Source organism: Pelodiscus sinensis, chromosome 13 (assembly GCF_052426305.1).
Source record: "Pelodiscus sinensis isolate ZL-2025 chromosome 13, ASM5242630v1, whole genome shotgun sequence".
NCBI lineage: Eukaryota > Metazoa > Chordata > Testudines > Trionychidae > Pelodiscus > Pelodiscus sinensis.
The window spans coordinates 26,922,842-26,939,483 of record NC_143064.1 but is presented as its reverse complement, the minus strand read 5'-3'; the positions used below and the strand labels follow the sequence as shown (position 1 = coordinate 26,939,483).

The following is a 16,642-nucleotide window of genomic DNA, read 5'->3' as shown; positions in this document are numbered from 1 at the left end:
TACCTCCGGATAGTCCGGCATATCCGATAATCTGGCACCACATTGGTCCCAAAGGTTCCGAATTATCAGCAGTCTACTGTACTCTCATTCTGTTTCCTACAATTGATTCCCCATGCTCTCTTGTCTGGTGTAACTTTGCAGAGTGATTTTGGGTACAATGTGCCCAACACAAAATAAACTTCAATGGTATTTTCACAGTCACAGTGCAGTCTCTTCACACAAATTTTCATAATCCTGCAGCTTGCATGCCCTTGTGGTGACAGCACAAGAGGACATGTGAGCTTGAGTCCTGAAAGTTGACTTACAGCTACTTACTCTAGTGACACATAAGGTTTTACTATTTTGTGCAGCTGTCAGACCTGCTGAGCCAGGGGCAGAGCAGTTCTTAAAGAAACTCTATTTCCATCAAAACAAAACTTTTAAAAAAGAAACCTGAATGAAAACAAAAATGCAAATATTTTTATTACAGCCAAAAAGACATTTTCCCCCTGAGAAAAAAATATGATAGAAATTTTCAGCTAGCTGAGAAGACCCAGGCTTATCTCCAATAACATACTCCACCTCACCTCCCTTCCCCTTTCCTTTCCAAATCAATTATTTCTCATCCCTTCTGAATGGGGTTCCTTCCTTAAGCCAAATGGAAGATGTTTTACAAGTCAATGGATGTCATCTCTCTTATTTTAGAAACCCCTGATCTGAATTCTATCTGGGTGAGGCTCTTGGGGTCCTAATTTACAGCAGTCAGGTAGGTAAAAATCTCAGAGCATGAAAGGAGAGAGACAGAGAGGAAGTGGCTGGGGAGATAAAGTCTCTGCCCAGTTCTATCTTCTCACTCCCCGAGGTAACTGTTTCTTAGTTAGACCACTAGGAGGCACTGTTTAGCCAATAACTACACTAGACCTGGGAGCTTTTGCAAGTGCCTCCTTCACAACCCTAATAAAAAGCTTCAGAGGGGTAGTAGAGTTAGTCTGTAACAGGGTGAATTTAAAAAACAACAAATAGTCTAGTAGCACCTTAAAGACTTACACAACATGTAAGATGGTATCATGAGCTTTTGTGGGCACAACTTCACTCCTGTCATCTGAAGAAGTGGGCTGTGCCCATGAAAGCTCATGATACCATCTACATGTTGTGTTAGTCTTTAAGGTGCTACTAGACTATTTGTTGTTTTTTTAAGTTCACTCCAATAAAAACAATGTTCATGAGCCATGGCTGGTGCAGGGAATTGGCAGTGAGTGCAGTGAGCTTTTTCACTTCAAGGACACTAATTCAAATCCAGCCCTGGGTTGTAGGTGGCCAAAAGCTATCACTGTGTAACAGCATTCCAACGGGCAATGTGAAGAAACGAGCAGCTCTCAGGCCAGTTCCTAGTGGAGAGAGGCTCATGATAAAATGCACCAACACAACTGACAATCTGGAGAGCAGTGGCTGAAATGGAGCACAGAGCAAAAAACACACCAGGAAGTGTTGCATCAACTACATTGTGTGAATGGTGTCCACTTTTTATAGTGAGCAGTTCTTTAGAAATGAGTGTGGTAAATAAATGAATTAATAACAACTGCAGAAAGGCCAAAGAGCATCACCCATTCATCCCTAAAGAGGCTAGGAGTCCTTGTGGGGCAAAGCTTGTAAAGAGATTGCCTGGTCTGGCTGTTACTAAACAGTGCCTTAGGAAGCCAATACGTAGAGATTCTGCAAAGCTGCTCCTTGCTTATGTTTGATTTGCTACATCCGAATATTACCAGCGCCGAGTATTAAACAATCATGTCAGTCCCCCAAAATCAGACCATTGTAAAAACTAGACTAGAAACTTACTGTTTTTTAAAAAATGAAAGCCAAGATTCTCATGCAATCAGTAGACTCCCGACACTGGAGCTTTATGAAAGACACTAAGTGCTGTATATTGGGTTGTAGATATAGATCTTCTTGTTATGGTAACTGAGTAGGTCACTGGGGTCAGCCCAGCTAGTCTGGGCTTGTTCTAGTGAGTTCTGTGCTATGCAATAAAATGGACACTTGCACCTACTCCAGCTCTCTGCCTTTCCACTGATTTCTTCCTATGCTGTGAAACTCCCCAGGACATAACACTAAGTATCATGGGAGTTAGTAATACTGTATTCTCAAGAGGTTCACCTATTTACTGAGTCTGCTTCCAGTTCTTCAGGGTCATCCCTGTGACCCCTTAGTACTTCCTAGAACACATGGACTCTGATGGTCCGCTTGCTTTCATAGGTCTATCAATTGGTTGAGAGGTCACTTGTGGGGGCCCCGGAAGAAGAGACAAGCTATGGATGGCACTGGTGTGTTGTTAGACTACATCACTACCCCACAAAGCTTCCTCCATCCCAGAGCAACATCTTTCCCTCTTGGGCTGCTGTCCTTCCCCACTGCACAACTGCCAGAACCTTTTCTTCACTAGTTCCCCAGCCTGACCACAGAACTGCCTGTGGAAACAATCAGCTCCAAGTACAGTTGAACCAGAACACCAACCTCAACCAGCCCACACTAACTTTTGTCACAAAATTAGGGACAATTCAAATCCTTTGTGACCCGGGCCCATCTCTGCTGCTGGCCAAACCAGAACCCTACATCTGAACACCTCTCACCTCATGGTAGAGCTTCTGCTTGGTCTATGGATCTGGTCTGCACAGCATGGCCTATTTGCCATTCTTCGGGTATGTACCTGGGAAACGGGCATTTTTCTAAGGGTTAATAAAGAAACATCACTCCTCAGTCAGTTTGTTACTAACATCTCCTCTCTGCCTCACCTACTCAGGCAGGGACCGTTAAAAGCTGCAGCAAGTTGGGATGCAATCAACTTCAGCTGGGCTTAGTGGGGGCATGGCCATAAAAGATAAGGCAGGGCAGATGGTAGCAGTCTGGGAACTTGTTTTTGCAGAGCAGACTGAGTAAGAGGTGCTTTTAGGAGAATGGAGTAGAGTCAGTGGGGCTGTGATAGGAAAAAAAGGAAGCTCAGGAAAGGAAATGAGATTCTCTGAAACAAAAATGCAAACACTCTCTTGTGAGGCTCTTTGAGGCCCAGAAACCATGGGGGAAGAGTGGCTACTGATGCTTGTTAAAGAGGTAATGGCCATTGGAAGGAGCTGTTCATGACAGGCCTGTGAGAAAGGAACTTCAACTACAAGTCAGGCTACTCTGCTTGTTTCTGAGGGAGAAGCAAGGACACCCTTCTGCCTGCCTCCCCCTCTTGCCCTCCCCCTCCGCCTCTCCCCATACACACACTCTGAGGTTAGGAGCCTGTTTGTTCTAGCTCTTCCTGGTGGGTTTATTGTTTTAAATAAAGCTGCTGGAGCTTGAGACTGGAGTGTTTGAGCTGCTTAGTCAGCCTCCCTGCATGCCCAGCAGTCCTGCTAACTTGAAACATAACTTGAAAAATCCCATATGAGATGGGATTTTTAAAAAAAAAAAGCAATTTGGGGTTCTTTTTATCTTCCATTAGGTTTCTGAGCTTTCAGGGTGCACTCACTTCATGTTTGCAAGCTTATCTCCATGAGCAGGAGGGCTACAGCTTCCTTTTGTTATTTAAAGTGGAATCTCTTGATTCCAGGAGCTGGGGTTTGAGGAAATGGGCTTTAAAAAAAACCCATGCATGTTTGCAACATTTGTAATGTATAAATAGGCTGCCTCGCTTATCTTCAGTTGCTCCTTTATTATACCCAAGTGAGCTTGAGGATCTCTGGCAAAAACCAAGTGGGAGGAACATTCCTTCCTTGAAAGGTGTGAGAAAGGTTCTTAGCTCCCCCCCTCTCAGCCAAATATGCTGCTTTCTGCCTTATGATGCTCTTGACTCAATCGCTTTGTCTGTGTCCCTTTTGCTTCTTCCCGGCTGCTTGTTTTTTGGGGGTATGTGCTGAGCTACTCCCTAGCCATCTCCTGTGTGCGTGAGGGTGTTTCTGACTCCACCCCTTCCCTCTTGCCTCCCACGCTAGCCTGTGGCTTGACATGACTTGTATGCTGCTCTTTTATAAAACCAGTGCCTTCTGTAGCTAACAATAGCATCTGTGGTGTTGGTCACAAGTGCTAGGTCTGTCAGTCCTTGTGTGCTGCTACTCATGAGTTCAACCAGGGACAGGAAGAAACATGTTTTCTCCCTCTTTCCTTGGAATAGTATTGCATAATGGAGGATCTGAGGTTTCTGGCCATTCTTAGAGACAGGGTTATGGACTAAACAGTTCACGGTTGTGTCATAGTACAGCAGTTTGCACCTCCTTTAAGAGGGTTGGAGGAGCATTTGGAAGGGTCTGATTCTATTTAAACAGTACTGCAGCTGAGGGGGTTGATCGCTGCTTGCTGTGCCAGGGTGTAGACTTCATTCTGTGCCACTTGCTGAGAAATAAGCCTCTTATTGTTTAATAGCTCTTGGCACCTGCCCATGCCTCCTTGGCAACCACTGGAGAAGCAGAGAAGCTTTTTTTATCAAGTGCAACAGAGGGGTCATGCACCGCTGGAAAGAAATAGAAGGGAATGTTCCAAGGGGCATCTGGAGGAAACTCAGCTCTGCATTGTGGCTACTTTGCACCAGCTGGTGCCTGGAGGCTGCAAAGGGGGCTGCAATTTTAATTCACCCCCCCCCCCCCAGTATAAAGCATCAGCTTTGTGCTGCCCCTGCAGAAGCTGTGGTTCAAACCATGGGGTGGGGAGCAGAGTGGAGAAAGACGCTGAAGAGGGCTGAGACACACGCCCATGACTGGAGAGGATCTTAGAGTGCCCAGGGGTATTGGCCGAGGCTTTGTGCCCTGAAAGCACCAAGCAGCTTCCTTTCTGGCCCTGAACTGTTACTTCCCTCATTGCAGCCGGCATGTGATTTCTGAGAAGGAGACGCCAGCCAGAACAGGACATTTTCCCTTGAAAGTCAGGAGGGTTTGCAAGGAAGGGGGAGGGGGAAGGAGAAGGGAAAGGGGATGGTTGTGTCTCCTGCTAACAAGGGAACTTCTTCTTTCTTTGCACTGGTCGCTCACCTGATGATCTGACTAATCCAGTCAGCTCCAGAATCTGAGCCAAAGCACAGAGAAAAACCGCAGCTTCCTTTGTGAAACAACACTGTGTACTAAATGCACAATACTTGTCAGTGGCTGTTAGAACCAAATTCTGCCTTTGCCAGCATCTGGGCAACACCATTGATTTGATATCAGTGCCCCTGCAAGAGCGGGATTGAGGGCAGACTATGTCATGGGTCAGTCAGAGAATTATATGGGTAAGTGGGGTTGTGATGCGGCCATTTAGGATAGTGTTTTCTGAGGTGTCTGCTAATTTGGGGTGCATTAACTTTTGTATGCCTGTCCCCATCCTGATTTTCAGGAGTGGTGAAAAGCCGCAGATCTTGATGGGGACTGAAAGGAGAGCTGCCCCAAAGACAGTAGGGTTTGTCCCACCAAAATGAGGGATTAATTCTCTTCCTTCAGAGATGAAGAGATTAACCCTGCTTCCTCCTTAGGCCTGGAAGAAACTGAGGGATCTGCTCCTAGAAATTTTAGAAGGGGAAGGGGGAGAGACCAAGTAGTAAGAATGTCTGAGGTAAACTCTGGGGAAAAAAGATGGCGTAAGGGACTTAAAATGAATCCTCAGATGTGCCTTCAGCTGGCTTCAATATCTGTAGTTCCATGGACATGGCTCTAATGTATCCCTTTGTGGATTATCAGAGATGGAAAATCAGAACACTGGACCTTATACCCTTTTAAAACTGAATGCCTATATAAAAATTACAGGAGGCCCCCGACTTGTGATGTGATTGGTTCCTGGGGAAGTGTCGCAAGTCTGGGGTGTTGTAACTCGAACCCTCATTTACGACAGGCGCCATGGGCCGAGCATGTAAGTCGAGGGTTTTCATCCCCTTCTGCACTTACAACCATTTTTGTAAGTGCGAGGGGTCAGGGGCCTCCTGTATTATTATTAAGATGTGAGTACTGTCTATGAGTCAACTGTAGGGACTGGAAAGAGAACACAGGACGGACAGTTTGAGTCAGAATGACTGGGGCCATATTTGCTCAGATGCACACTGCAGATTTATTATGCAGATCAGTGGTGGGGAACCTAAGGCCTGGGGGCTGAATGCAGCCCCCAGCTTGCCTGGATCTGGCCCCCAAAGCTCAGGGATTCCCCCCCAACATTGGGGAGTCCGCGCTGGCACTCCACCCCACCATGGGTCTGGAGCACACAAAATCTACTGGCCTGCTCCCTCCCTCCCCCCCCCCCAGCTCTGGTGTGCGAGGAGAACATGGGGAATATCTTTCTGCTTCTCATTCAGGGGCCAAATCAGTGGGGGTTTTGTTTTTGTTTTGCTTCCCACTTGTGTGCTGCCCCAGACTGATTTTTCTATGGGTCAGTGACTCCCAACCAAAAAAAGTTCCCCTTCCCCAATGTAGATTTTCAGAAGCATGCTATTCACTTGGAAACACACTACAATTTATTTGCAGTTAGCCTTCTTCATACAATGCTCAGTATCTCCAAATAATTTTACAATAAATAGTTTTAAGCTAAAGAAAAAAAGGAAAGGTTAAGATGAAAGTATATGTGTGTGTTAATTAATTGCACAAGTGGCTGCTGATTCCACTCCAGGAACAGCGAGAAGAGTTGTTTTCTATCAAACTCTTTACAATAGCAAAGTAGCAGTGGCCTTATTTTCAAAAATGACTAATGGGGATTTGGAGTTCTTGCTCAGTTTTTGAGTATCCAACCCGAGACACCATTAAAAGGCCTGATTTTCTAAATATGTTACACCCCAACCTCTGAAAAATCAGACCTCTTTATGGTGTCCCACACAAAATGGCAAGTCATTTTTGAAAATGGAGGCCAATAAATAGGTCTTCCTCATCTAAGCTGACTTGGGAGATCTTCAATACAATAGCAGAGTTACAGCAAATACTCAAGGCAGCACTGCTAGGAGATCTTACTAGGAGTAATTGGCTGAAGAGAAGGAGGCTTCACCAAAACATGATTTATTTCACTACAATGTCTAAGCAAAGTGATGAAATCCCCATTGCTTGAGTCATTTAAAATTGGACTCCACAAACCACAGGCAAATTCACTGCAGGGAACAATCTTATATTGGCTGGTAGAGAGGAGGGGAAATGAAATAACAGCCTTATAAGTCTATTTCCTCTGCATATTGCACGATTAAATAAAAATATTTCAACATATCTGATGAAGAAACTCTGTTATTAGCAATGCTATTGTTAGTGTGATTCCAGCTGCATTAACCGTTAGCTTAGTTGCATATACTAAACCATTGTCATACAACAAATTAACGTATCTATTAGTTGCCATCATTACCGGTACTTCATTTACTAGCATTATCTTTGGTTACAGAGTGAAGAAACAAGGAACTCTGGGCAAAATTCTCTGCCTGTGAAACTCAAAGGAAGTGTGCCAACAAAGAGTCTGGCCCTGTTTTCAGGAGAAACTCACCATTAAAATCCATGTTTACACCAATGCTTCTGAATTTGGGGCACTAAAGAAATCTGCTAGCACAGGAAGCAAAGCATAATATGTAGCTATTAGGTAACTCTTTGTATTTACAACTGAGATAAAATATTAAATAAAAGACTCCTGTCCAAGGAAGACGAAATAATCAATCTTCTCCGGCGCTGATGTGTGTTGCTAAGCAAATGCCTCACTTGGGGTATTTGACAAACTGACACTCTGCCACACTGAGTGTCAAACTCAGCTTGTCAAATACACGGAGTGCAGCACTGCGGGGCTTGGGCAAATCGCCTGGGAAACCTTCAGTGATGTGACAACCTAGATGGAAGGAAAAAGAAAGGTTGAAATTCTGTCAATTACAGGTTAGGAAAATCCCTCCCTTTAACTGGTAAGGAGGGGAGCCAAATAAGCAGGTGTTGACTTCTGCCCAGTTCACATCAGATATATTGATCTGTGAACTGTGAAGCTGGGCCAGAGGAGCTGTGATTGATGCCTAGAGACAGAAGCTGATCTGAGTGTCTTGCTGGCCCAAAGGACTGGTATGCAAGGACCAGCCACACACACAGATGTAGAGTTTGAGTGCCTTGGTAGGAAGGCTAATGCCTATCCAGGTATATAAGGGCCTTTTTATAAGTAATAGTCTAGACAATGGCCTGGAGAATATACCCCAGGGAACTTTTCTGTACCAAATGGGGTTGCACGCAAGATGATCTAACAGAGTGTTTGTATTTTTCATTACTTTCATAAGGTGTGAGAAACCAGCCTGGATTTTCAAATTTAGGCTCCTTAATTAGAACCCCTTCTGTAATTTTGCTTTCCAATGATCACTTGGTCACCTGCAACCCCAAATCTGCAAGGTACAGTACTTAAACACTTTCTAATATCAAGCATGTAAAGTCATCCCATTGTAGCCAATGCGACATGTTCTTAAGCATGCTGCTGAACTGGGGCCTATGGCCCAGGTCCATCATGGAAGTTAGGAACCCAAATTCCTTTGTGATTCTTGGCCTGTATATCTAAAGCAGGCATTAGGGATGAAATCCTGGCCTCATGGAAGTTGATGGCAAAATTCCTATTGACAACAATGCAATCAGGGTTTCAACCTTGATGTTTAAGTGCTGAGATGACTGAGCACTCAGATTTGGAAGTGGCCATCTGCATTTGAAAAAGAGACACCCCATCCCGCAGGCCTATCTGAGATGTAGGGAATAAGTCTGCTTCCTTTGAAATCAATGGGAGGTTTGCCTTTGACTCCAGTATTAGCAGGATCAGATCAAAGTCCCACGTCAAAGGTATTCACTGTTGTAAAAAATCCCCTCCAAGCAAAACAAAACAGCTCAATAACATTTCAGTGCAGCAGCCTTCTTGCCTTCATTCCACTCTTAGTCCCAAGCATGTCACCCTAGACTGGGCAGCATTGTTTGGCAGTAATGTTGTAAGGGTCCTAATTCTCTATTGCTGCACAGCCAGGGGATCTCAGAAAGAAAGAATCAATTTCTTCAGGAATGACCGTAGGAACTTTCTTTTCTAGTGTCAAAATTAACCCTTTTGTGCCCTCTACTGCCTGTATTATGAAGCTCCCTCTCCCTGCCCCCATGAACAAGTATAGATTTCTACCCACTGCCAGCACAATTTATTTCCCCATAATCTAACATAACTCCCTACTGCTGACTCCCGGTCCTTTTGTCCTCCCCATTCCTCTGCACACACGCATGCAGAGGCAGTTCCCTTGCCTTCATCCTTTTTAAAAACAATTCAGTCAATAGTTTGCTTAAAAAAAATTCACAGTGCCAAGTCTGTAAGAGGTAAAACATTGCTAAAATGTACTAACATGTATGTGCTCGTAAGAGGACAGCAGCTCAGAATATAGGTTGATGCTTGAAATTGTGAAGCAGTGAAAATCTATAAGAAAATCTATCACAGCTTCAGAGGGGAAGGGGAAGAACCCTATCCTGTGTCACATCATTTCAGTGCTATTCACATGCTGTGTGATAGAGGCCTGAGCACAGACTATTTTTAAAAATGAAACATTTCACTGTTGTCAGAGATCTCTTCTTTTTATTTCACATGACCGGTGGCACCAAGTTTCTGAGAAAATAAGCAGGCTATTTTTGATATCGCAGTGAGAAACTCAACTGAAAACCTTTAAAGGAGATGAAAGCAAGATTAAACTGAGTTAAACTGGCAGTGAAATGGAGAGGGTGATCTAGTAGGTCTGAATTCTAATGTCTGGGATGAGGAGATGATCTTAATCACCCATGTGTTATTTTACACATTCTCTCTCTCCCCCTCGCCCCCGATGTATTTTTTTCTACATGTAAAATAAAAATACGTGTCAATGTTGAACCCAAAATTTTGCCATCTCAAATTCTTTGAGCAACAAAGAGCCAACAATAAGTGGCCTGCATTCCAAGGATGAAATGCCCCCCGTGTACAGTAAGCATAAGATCTATGCAAATTCTATGTAGACACTCAAGTAAGGGTTAAAATGGGACTTTACCAAAGCATAGTCCTTATGCTTGTGCTCTGTCTCGGGGTGTATTTCATTCGAAACAGCCAACAGGACTGGATTTTGTCAACATTGGAAAATTTGTGCCAATGTAACTGATCCAATTTAAAATCAATCCAGTAAGTTATGGCATTAAGTGAAATTGGGTTAGGCAGAAGTTAAAGTAATCTAAGTGGTTTACGTGTGGTGTTTGCCACGTCTTACTATTCTGCTTTTAACAGCAGTACAAGTGTTCTAATGTAGCCACAGTCACAGATCAACTCTGGCAATGCTGAAGTTCCCTAACTGTGATAGCAGGGACTAGGCTGCTGGTGCTTGGCTCCTCTTCCTGGATTTGTCATTGGGTTCTATATGCAAGTTATTTATGTAACCCCCAAGGAGATTGCTTGGATTCCCGGGGCTTTGTCTGCTGGCAGCTCAGGGAGAGGCACTCTGAGTTTGCCTTGGCTCCCCCTCCCTACCAGGGCCAGAGTCTGCCCGGCAACCCACAGGGAGTGAGATGCCCCTCCCAGGGGGAAGGAGAGACCATTGTTGAGGGGAGTCTGGAGCCAGCCAGGAAAAGGGGAGGACTGAGTGTGTGGGAGCTAGTAAGCCCCAGGCCTGCATGCAGGGTTTCCCCTGAGAGCTAGCCTCTAGGGACCTGAAGGCAGGATCCCTCAGCTGGGTTTATGTCTCCACTGTTGATTCCCAGTTGTGGAGTTTGCTGGGAGGCTTCCCCAGCCAGGCTGAGTAGGCTCCAGCTCCCTGGGTGAGAGGGTCACTGCATGGTCAGCGGGGCTCTAGCAGCAAGTTCAGGGCTGCTGCCTGCTGTGTGGGTCTGGAGGCTGGCCTGGGAGGCTATAGTTTTGAATTTTGGTGCAGTTGTGTGGTCTGCATCTTGAGCCCTGAACCCCTTCACGGTGAGGGGAAATTCTGGGACCAAAGCAGCCTGGTTCCTGCTTGAAGAGGACCCCTGTGAGAAGAGAGCAGCCCCTTTGCAGAGACTGAGTCATCTCTCAACCTGAGGCTCATTCATGGAGTGTGTGAGTGCACCAATTTTTAGTTAGTAAGTCAGGGAATTTGTTTGGGGATTTTATTACCTGCAGCCTATTAAACTGTGGAGGGATTTGCTGCCTTCTCCCATTTGTGAGTCCTTTGGGCTGTACTGGACCTAGTCAGCCCCACTGCTAAACCTCTGCAGAGAAGGATTGTGTGGTCAACAGTCATCAAGGGCCCCAACAAAGTACGCGTACCAACAGGACACTAACTTCACAGTTGCAGGGCACCGGTGACCCTAAAAATAATGTTTTACCCTGTTCTGTTATAATTGTCTCCTGTTTAATATAATTGTGTTTATTATAGTGTATGTGTTTGTGTTATTTTCTGGGAGTCTCCAACTATCTGGCGAATACGTGGGGATTATCCTGGGCTAGAATTTTCCTCCCAAGCTGCCCTGGCAACCCTGCTAGGAAGGAGTGAGGGGGGTGGAGGCACCGCCAAGTACATTAATCAGAATAAAATTGAGTAGGTGGCGGGATCCAGAAGAACCCAGACCTATCCATCCGAACCTGAAAGGAGATTGGCTCTAAAAGAAGGTAACCAGGTGGAGAGGGGGCGCTACATTTATTATTACTAATTGCACACTGTGCAGTCCTTGGCATCTTTCTCCCTATACACCTGGGGAGAGAAGAATGAAGGCTTCATTAAACTAACTGTGAAGCAGTCCAAAGGTTTTAAGAAAACTCTTTCCAGTTAAGTTTGATGTGGAAGTTACTCAAACGTGTAAATCAGAATAGCTCTGTTAACTTCAGTGCAGCTCTGCTAACGTACACCAGATCAGGAGTTGGCCATGAAGTTCAAGAAGGCTCTTTAAAAAAAATGAGCACAACTGCTTCTGTTAGTATGTCTTAAAATACTCTGCCCATTGTGGCTTTCAGAAGGGAAAAACAGAGCTGCTTAAAATGCCGCTGTCAGCAACAGATAAGACAGGGTGTCACAAAGTAAAGATCATTCTTGTGGAACACAGGAGTGGATCTTACTCCCCACCCTGTACTGGTGGTATCTTGTTTGGGTGGACTATGGACAGGAATTCTGGTTTCCAGCTGGAATGGGTATTTCCAAGGAAAAGCCTGATGTTAAACAGCAGACTTAACAATCAATAGGACAGTTTCCAGTGAAACCAAACAGGAGCATTCTTGATACCTTGTGAATGGCACAAAAGGCTAGTACTTTAAAAAGCCTGCTGCGTAGCATATCAGCCTCATGTGATCTCTCTTGGAAATTTTACAGGACTGTCTTCCTAGTCTCTGTGCAAGTGGTGATTGAAGGAAATAACAAAACCGGATGGATCTGATCCCAAACCTGTAAGTGCCTGCATTTTGACTGTGAGTTTCTTTGCATTTTCAGGGGAAATGTGTGCAAGAACTGAAGTTCGGTTCTCACTTGTCTCAGGCTCATTGCACTCGGAACCGGGGCTCAGGGGCAGGCTCATCTCCAATTCCCATATTCACTCAAACACAAATTTCTAATCAAAATTAAGAGAGCAAAAATCCACATGAACCTGTGCGGAGCTGGGTTTGCAGAACCTCCTACCAACTGTAGCTGCTACTGGAGTCTCCTCTCACAAGACATAAATCGAGAGTAACTCCATTTAACTCCACAGACTTATACTGTGTTAAAGCTGGAGTGAGATCAGAATCAGGTTTTTTGAGTCCTTCTCTCCCTCCCCATATCACTGGGCCACATCCTGAAGCTTTTATTTAATCAAACATCCTATTGTATCCTATTCTATTCCATTGGAGATCTGCCCTCATCACTATGGTAGATGCCAATGGGAAGTTGACCTGAATACAGATCACAGGATTTGATTCAAAGTATTCAATTACAAGTACCAGGCATGCCCCAGAAAAGATCAGGGCTAGAGATTTACAAGGCAGCAGTCATGCCAGGCTGTATCCAAAACCATTTTTGCAATAGCACATCTGTGAATTTGGATTAGATGGTTAATACGTTTCAGACAGAGCAACAGCTTACGTATCATGCCCAGTACACTAATGATGCCTGCTCTCTGGCTGACAAGCGTCATTGCTTGCTTCCATCTTGCAGAACAGCAAATGCTTTGCCCCCTGCTAATGAGGGCTGATCATGTTATGGGCTGCCTTCCCCATATGCTGAATCCAAGTAGAAAAGAGGTCTGTCAGTCGTAAATAAAGCTCTCCATTCCTTGCAAGAGTCGAGCAACAGCAGCTCAGAGCTTGCAAAAGCCATGTGGCAGCTTTCCTTGTGTGCTTGCTCTGGACCTTTTTACAATGGAGAGGTTCCTGGTTGTACAGGAGGCACTGCTGCATTTTCCCCAGCACTAGAATTCCTGGAACTCTCCTGTTTAAGGGCTGAATGGCGGCTGTAACCAATGATGCACTGTAGGGGGCAGAGTGAAGCTGCAGCAGAGAGGCTCTGGGAGAGAGCTGGCTCTAGAAACTCTGCTGAGGTAGCCACCTGGAAGCCAGCTCAGCAGGGTCTCCACTGCAGCAATCTGGGGCCACCTCTGCTGGCTGTGGCAGAGGGAGCAGAGGTAGGTTACGGTCTTGTCTCACCCTCACCTTCTCTGCAGAATCCAGTAGGGCCAATAGCACTAAACCAAACCAAATACTTATTCCCACTGACTTCAGGAGACTTTGGATCAGGCCCAAAGTCTGTGCCCCGCCTCTGCACAGAGGTGCATGTGGGGAGAGGCTCCTCCCACATCAATTCCCTCCATGCAGGGGCCAGGCGCAATGGAGCCCAGAGCGTTCCACTTAGAGATGGGCTCCTGCTGTGGCACCCGGAACCAGACTGGTGACACATCCCAAGAAGCTTGGCGTGCTGAGCCCAGGGTACTAGCTCGGCTTATCACCAAGGTTGGCAACCCCAGGGAACAGCTCGGGCTGCTCTCTTCGTTTTGAGACTGGGGTCAAGTGATCTCCATTCAGATGCCCATGCAGGGAAACTTATAACAACACTGACATGTTCCCCCAAGCATCTTCCTGCCATGGCTTGTTTCCCCTCCGGATCAGGGTTGTTTTGTTCTGACTTATGTCAGCTGTTTAGAACAGAGATGTAGGCCCCAGGCCACTGTCATATTCTCTGTCAGAAATGCCACTTTTCCTCATTCAGCCCAAGCGACTCATCTAAATGTCCCTTTTCTCTCCTTTCCTCACACCTGCCTCTGGTCTTTCACCTGGTTCCCTACCTCTGCCAACCCATCTGGATCCTCCACCTTCTTCTCAAAACCTCATTTCTCCAAAGAGGCTTATAAGCCACAGTGCCATATGGAATAATTCAACCCACCAAGGTACATGCATTTGTCTCCCCAGCAACCGTATGATCACATGCCCTTCCTTTCTGCCTCTTCCTCCCTGTTTTGACATCTTCTCCTGTTGCTTGCACCTTAACTTGGATGGTAAGCTATTTGCAGCGGGAACATGTCCATTTGTCTTTGTACAGTGCTGTACGTGGGCTGTGTTGCCATGTATGAGAGAAGAACAGGGCACCACACAGATCTATGCGGCTGTTTTAAATGAAATAATACGGCCAAATTCTGGTATCCCTTCTTAACTTGAGGAGCAATTTACTCTACAGATGGATTTCTATTCACAGAGCAGGGTGCTATTCCATGCAAGGAAGAGTATCAACTTCTGGCCCAAATTGTATAAAGCACCCAGTATTAAAACTTTTTTCTCTCACCCTCACAATCCTGTACAATATTTATTTCGGACAATTTGGACCATTAGCCAAAATGCAGCCAGTTAAACTACATTTCAGGGATGGACTTGAACTAATAATCCAGGTACAAACATCCCCCTCCCACCCAAAAAAACAAACTTTAAGATACTCAAATACTAGATCCAGAGTTTACTGCTGACATCTCATTGTGGCTGACATAAAAGCACACAATACCCCCGGCTTTCTAATTTGCAACACCAGTCAGAGATGCAGAAAAGATTAAGCAAGAAGCACAGGGGAATCTTTTGGTAGCTGATCAGTACACGGATAATCTCAGAGTCTGATAAATCAGAGGGATCAGCGAGTGCTGTAAAAATGGCTTGAGAGCCTGAAAGTCAGAAGACTTGCAATTTACACATGATAATTTATGCTTCTCGACAAAGCAATGTAGAAGTGCTTGATACAACACTAATTATTGCTAGTATTACATGTCTCTGACTCCTCCAAATCCCACCTGGAAACTCACCTTCCAGTGCTGGCCTCTGCCCCACCTCTTCTGCGCTCCCATTGGACTTTGCTCGCTCAAACTCTTTGCTTCAGTAACTTCTAAGAAAGGGAAAAAGGGGAGGGAAAATGCTAAAATTCACATACACAGCGCTTGAGAAAAGGACCCAGCCAGCGGGGCATGCGCACTAACTTATTGCATGATCTTTCACAGGCGGAAACTTCCTTCTGCCTGGATCACCTCCCTCTGCTCCTTGCTAGTTATAGCCCTGGCTCTTCTATGTCTCATTTGGACTGAAATCTCTTCAAGGCCAACAACATGCTTGTTATGTCTTTGTAAAACACCAGGAATGCTTTAGGAGCTATATACACAGTCACTAATAAATCATCATCATCATAAATTAATTATGGTTCTAAGTGCAGAACTCCTAGGCAAAATCAGCTGCATTTTGTTCCCTGACAAGGATGCATGGGGAGAAAAGACAAAAGTCACCCCTTCCCCACCAACTGCCTCATTAAAAATATCTGCCTCAAGCAGGCTTGAATATTGTATGTGATTCCATATCTTGGTGGGAGACATTCTTAGCTGGGGTAAGAAATTATCTAGACCAAATTGTACACATAGGGGATACACCAAGAAAAAAAGGCAGGGCTACTAGGAAGGGCTCTGCAGGCAAAGAGCTGGCAGGAATAGGGGTGCACCCTGGGACCAACCCCCAAATCTCCTGAAAGAGATTCTCCAAAACAACTTTAGACAGGCTAGAAGTGGTTTGTTGCCACCTTCGCAAAATGAATGCCCATTCTCCCAAGCGTTACCCACCCCTAAGACCAGGTAGCAGGCCTTTGGAGGAGTGAGACAAGTGTCCCTTTTGAAACTCCATCCCTTCTCCCCTTTGCCAACCATTTTAACAGCATACAAGAGAGTAGAGCCAAGCAGAGGTGTTGGCGGGTACAAACCATACCTGTACCTGCGCTCTCCCAGGGAAAGTGCGGTGGTGCTGGGCCAGGCCTGCTGGGGGAACACAGGGAGCAGAGCAGAAGCAGAGCAGTGGGGCTCAGCCCAGGAAGGCACTCGTTTTTGAAGGGGCCTCTCCTCCTTCAAGAGGAAGCTGAAAATGGGGAAGATAAGACTGAGGTTAGATAACAGGAAATGTCTGGATGTGAGTGACAACATGTCAGAGTTGTGAAATGCAGCAGCAGCAGCTATGGTTCTGTCCCTCTCACAGGGTGCAAAGCTCATAAATTGCTGCTAATGCAAAGCTGGAGGGGGTCCGTGCAAACTGAACAGATGCTCCCTTGCACTGAGAATACCCTGCAGATTAGAACAGGCCCCAAGGCATCAGCAGAACTGGTAACCAGGCACCACATCTTGTATTCCAGCTAATGTCGACATGGGGGGAGCCTCTTCACTGCCAGCTTCCCAGCAGCCTCTTGCTTTGAGCAGGGGAAATTCACTCTGATTGCCTAAGCTCAGAAGCCTATTTAGTTCATTATGATGCTGCCCAGAAC

The 16,642-nt window shown here is 45.6% G+C and overlaps 1 long non-coding RNA gene across 1 annotated transcript; it reads right to left on the bottom strand.

Moving 5' to 3' along the window:
• Positions 1–6,940: 6,940 nt before the first annotated feature.
• Positions 6,941–16,265, bottom strand: LOC102461690 (uncharacterized). Its single transcript, XR_332910.5, has 3 exons — positions 16,096–16,265; positions 15,156–15,235; positions 6,941–7,758 (listed from the first exon to the last, which is right to left on the bottom strand). It is a non-coding gene; the product is annotated as an uncharacterized LOC102461690 (long non-coding RNA).
• Between the last annotated feature and the right edge of the window lie 377 nt (positions 16,266–16,642).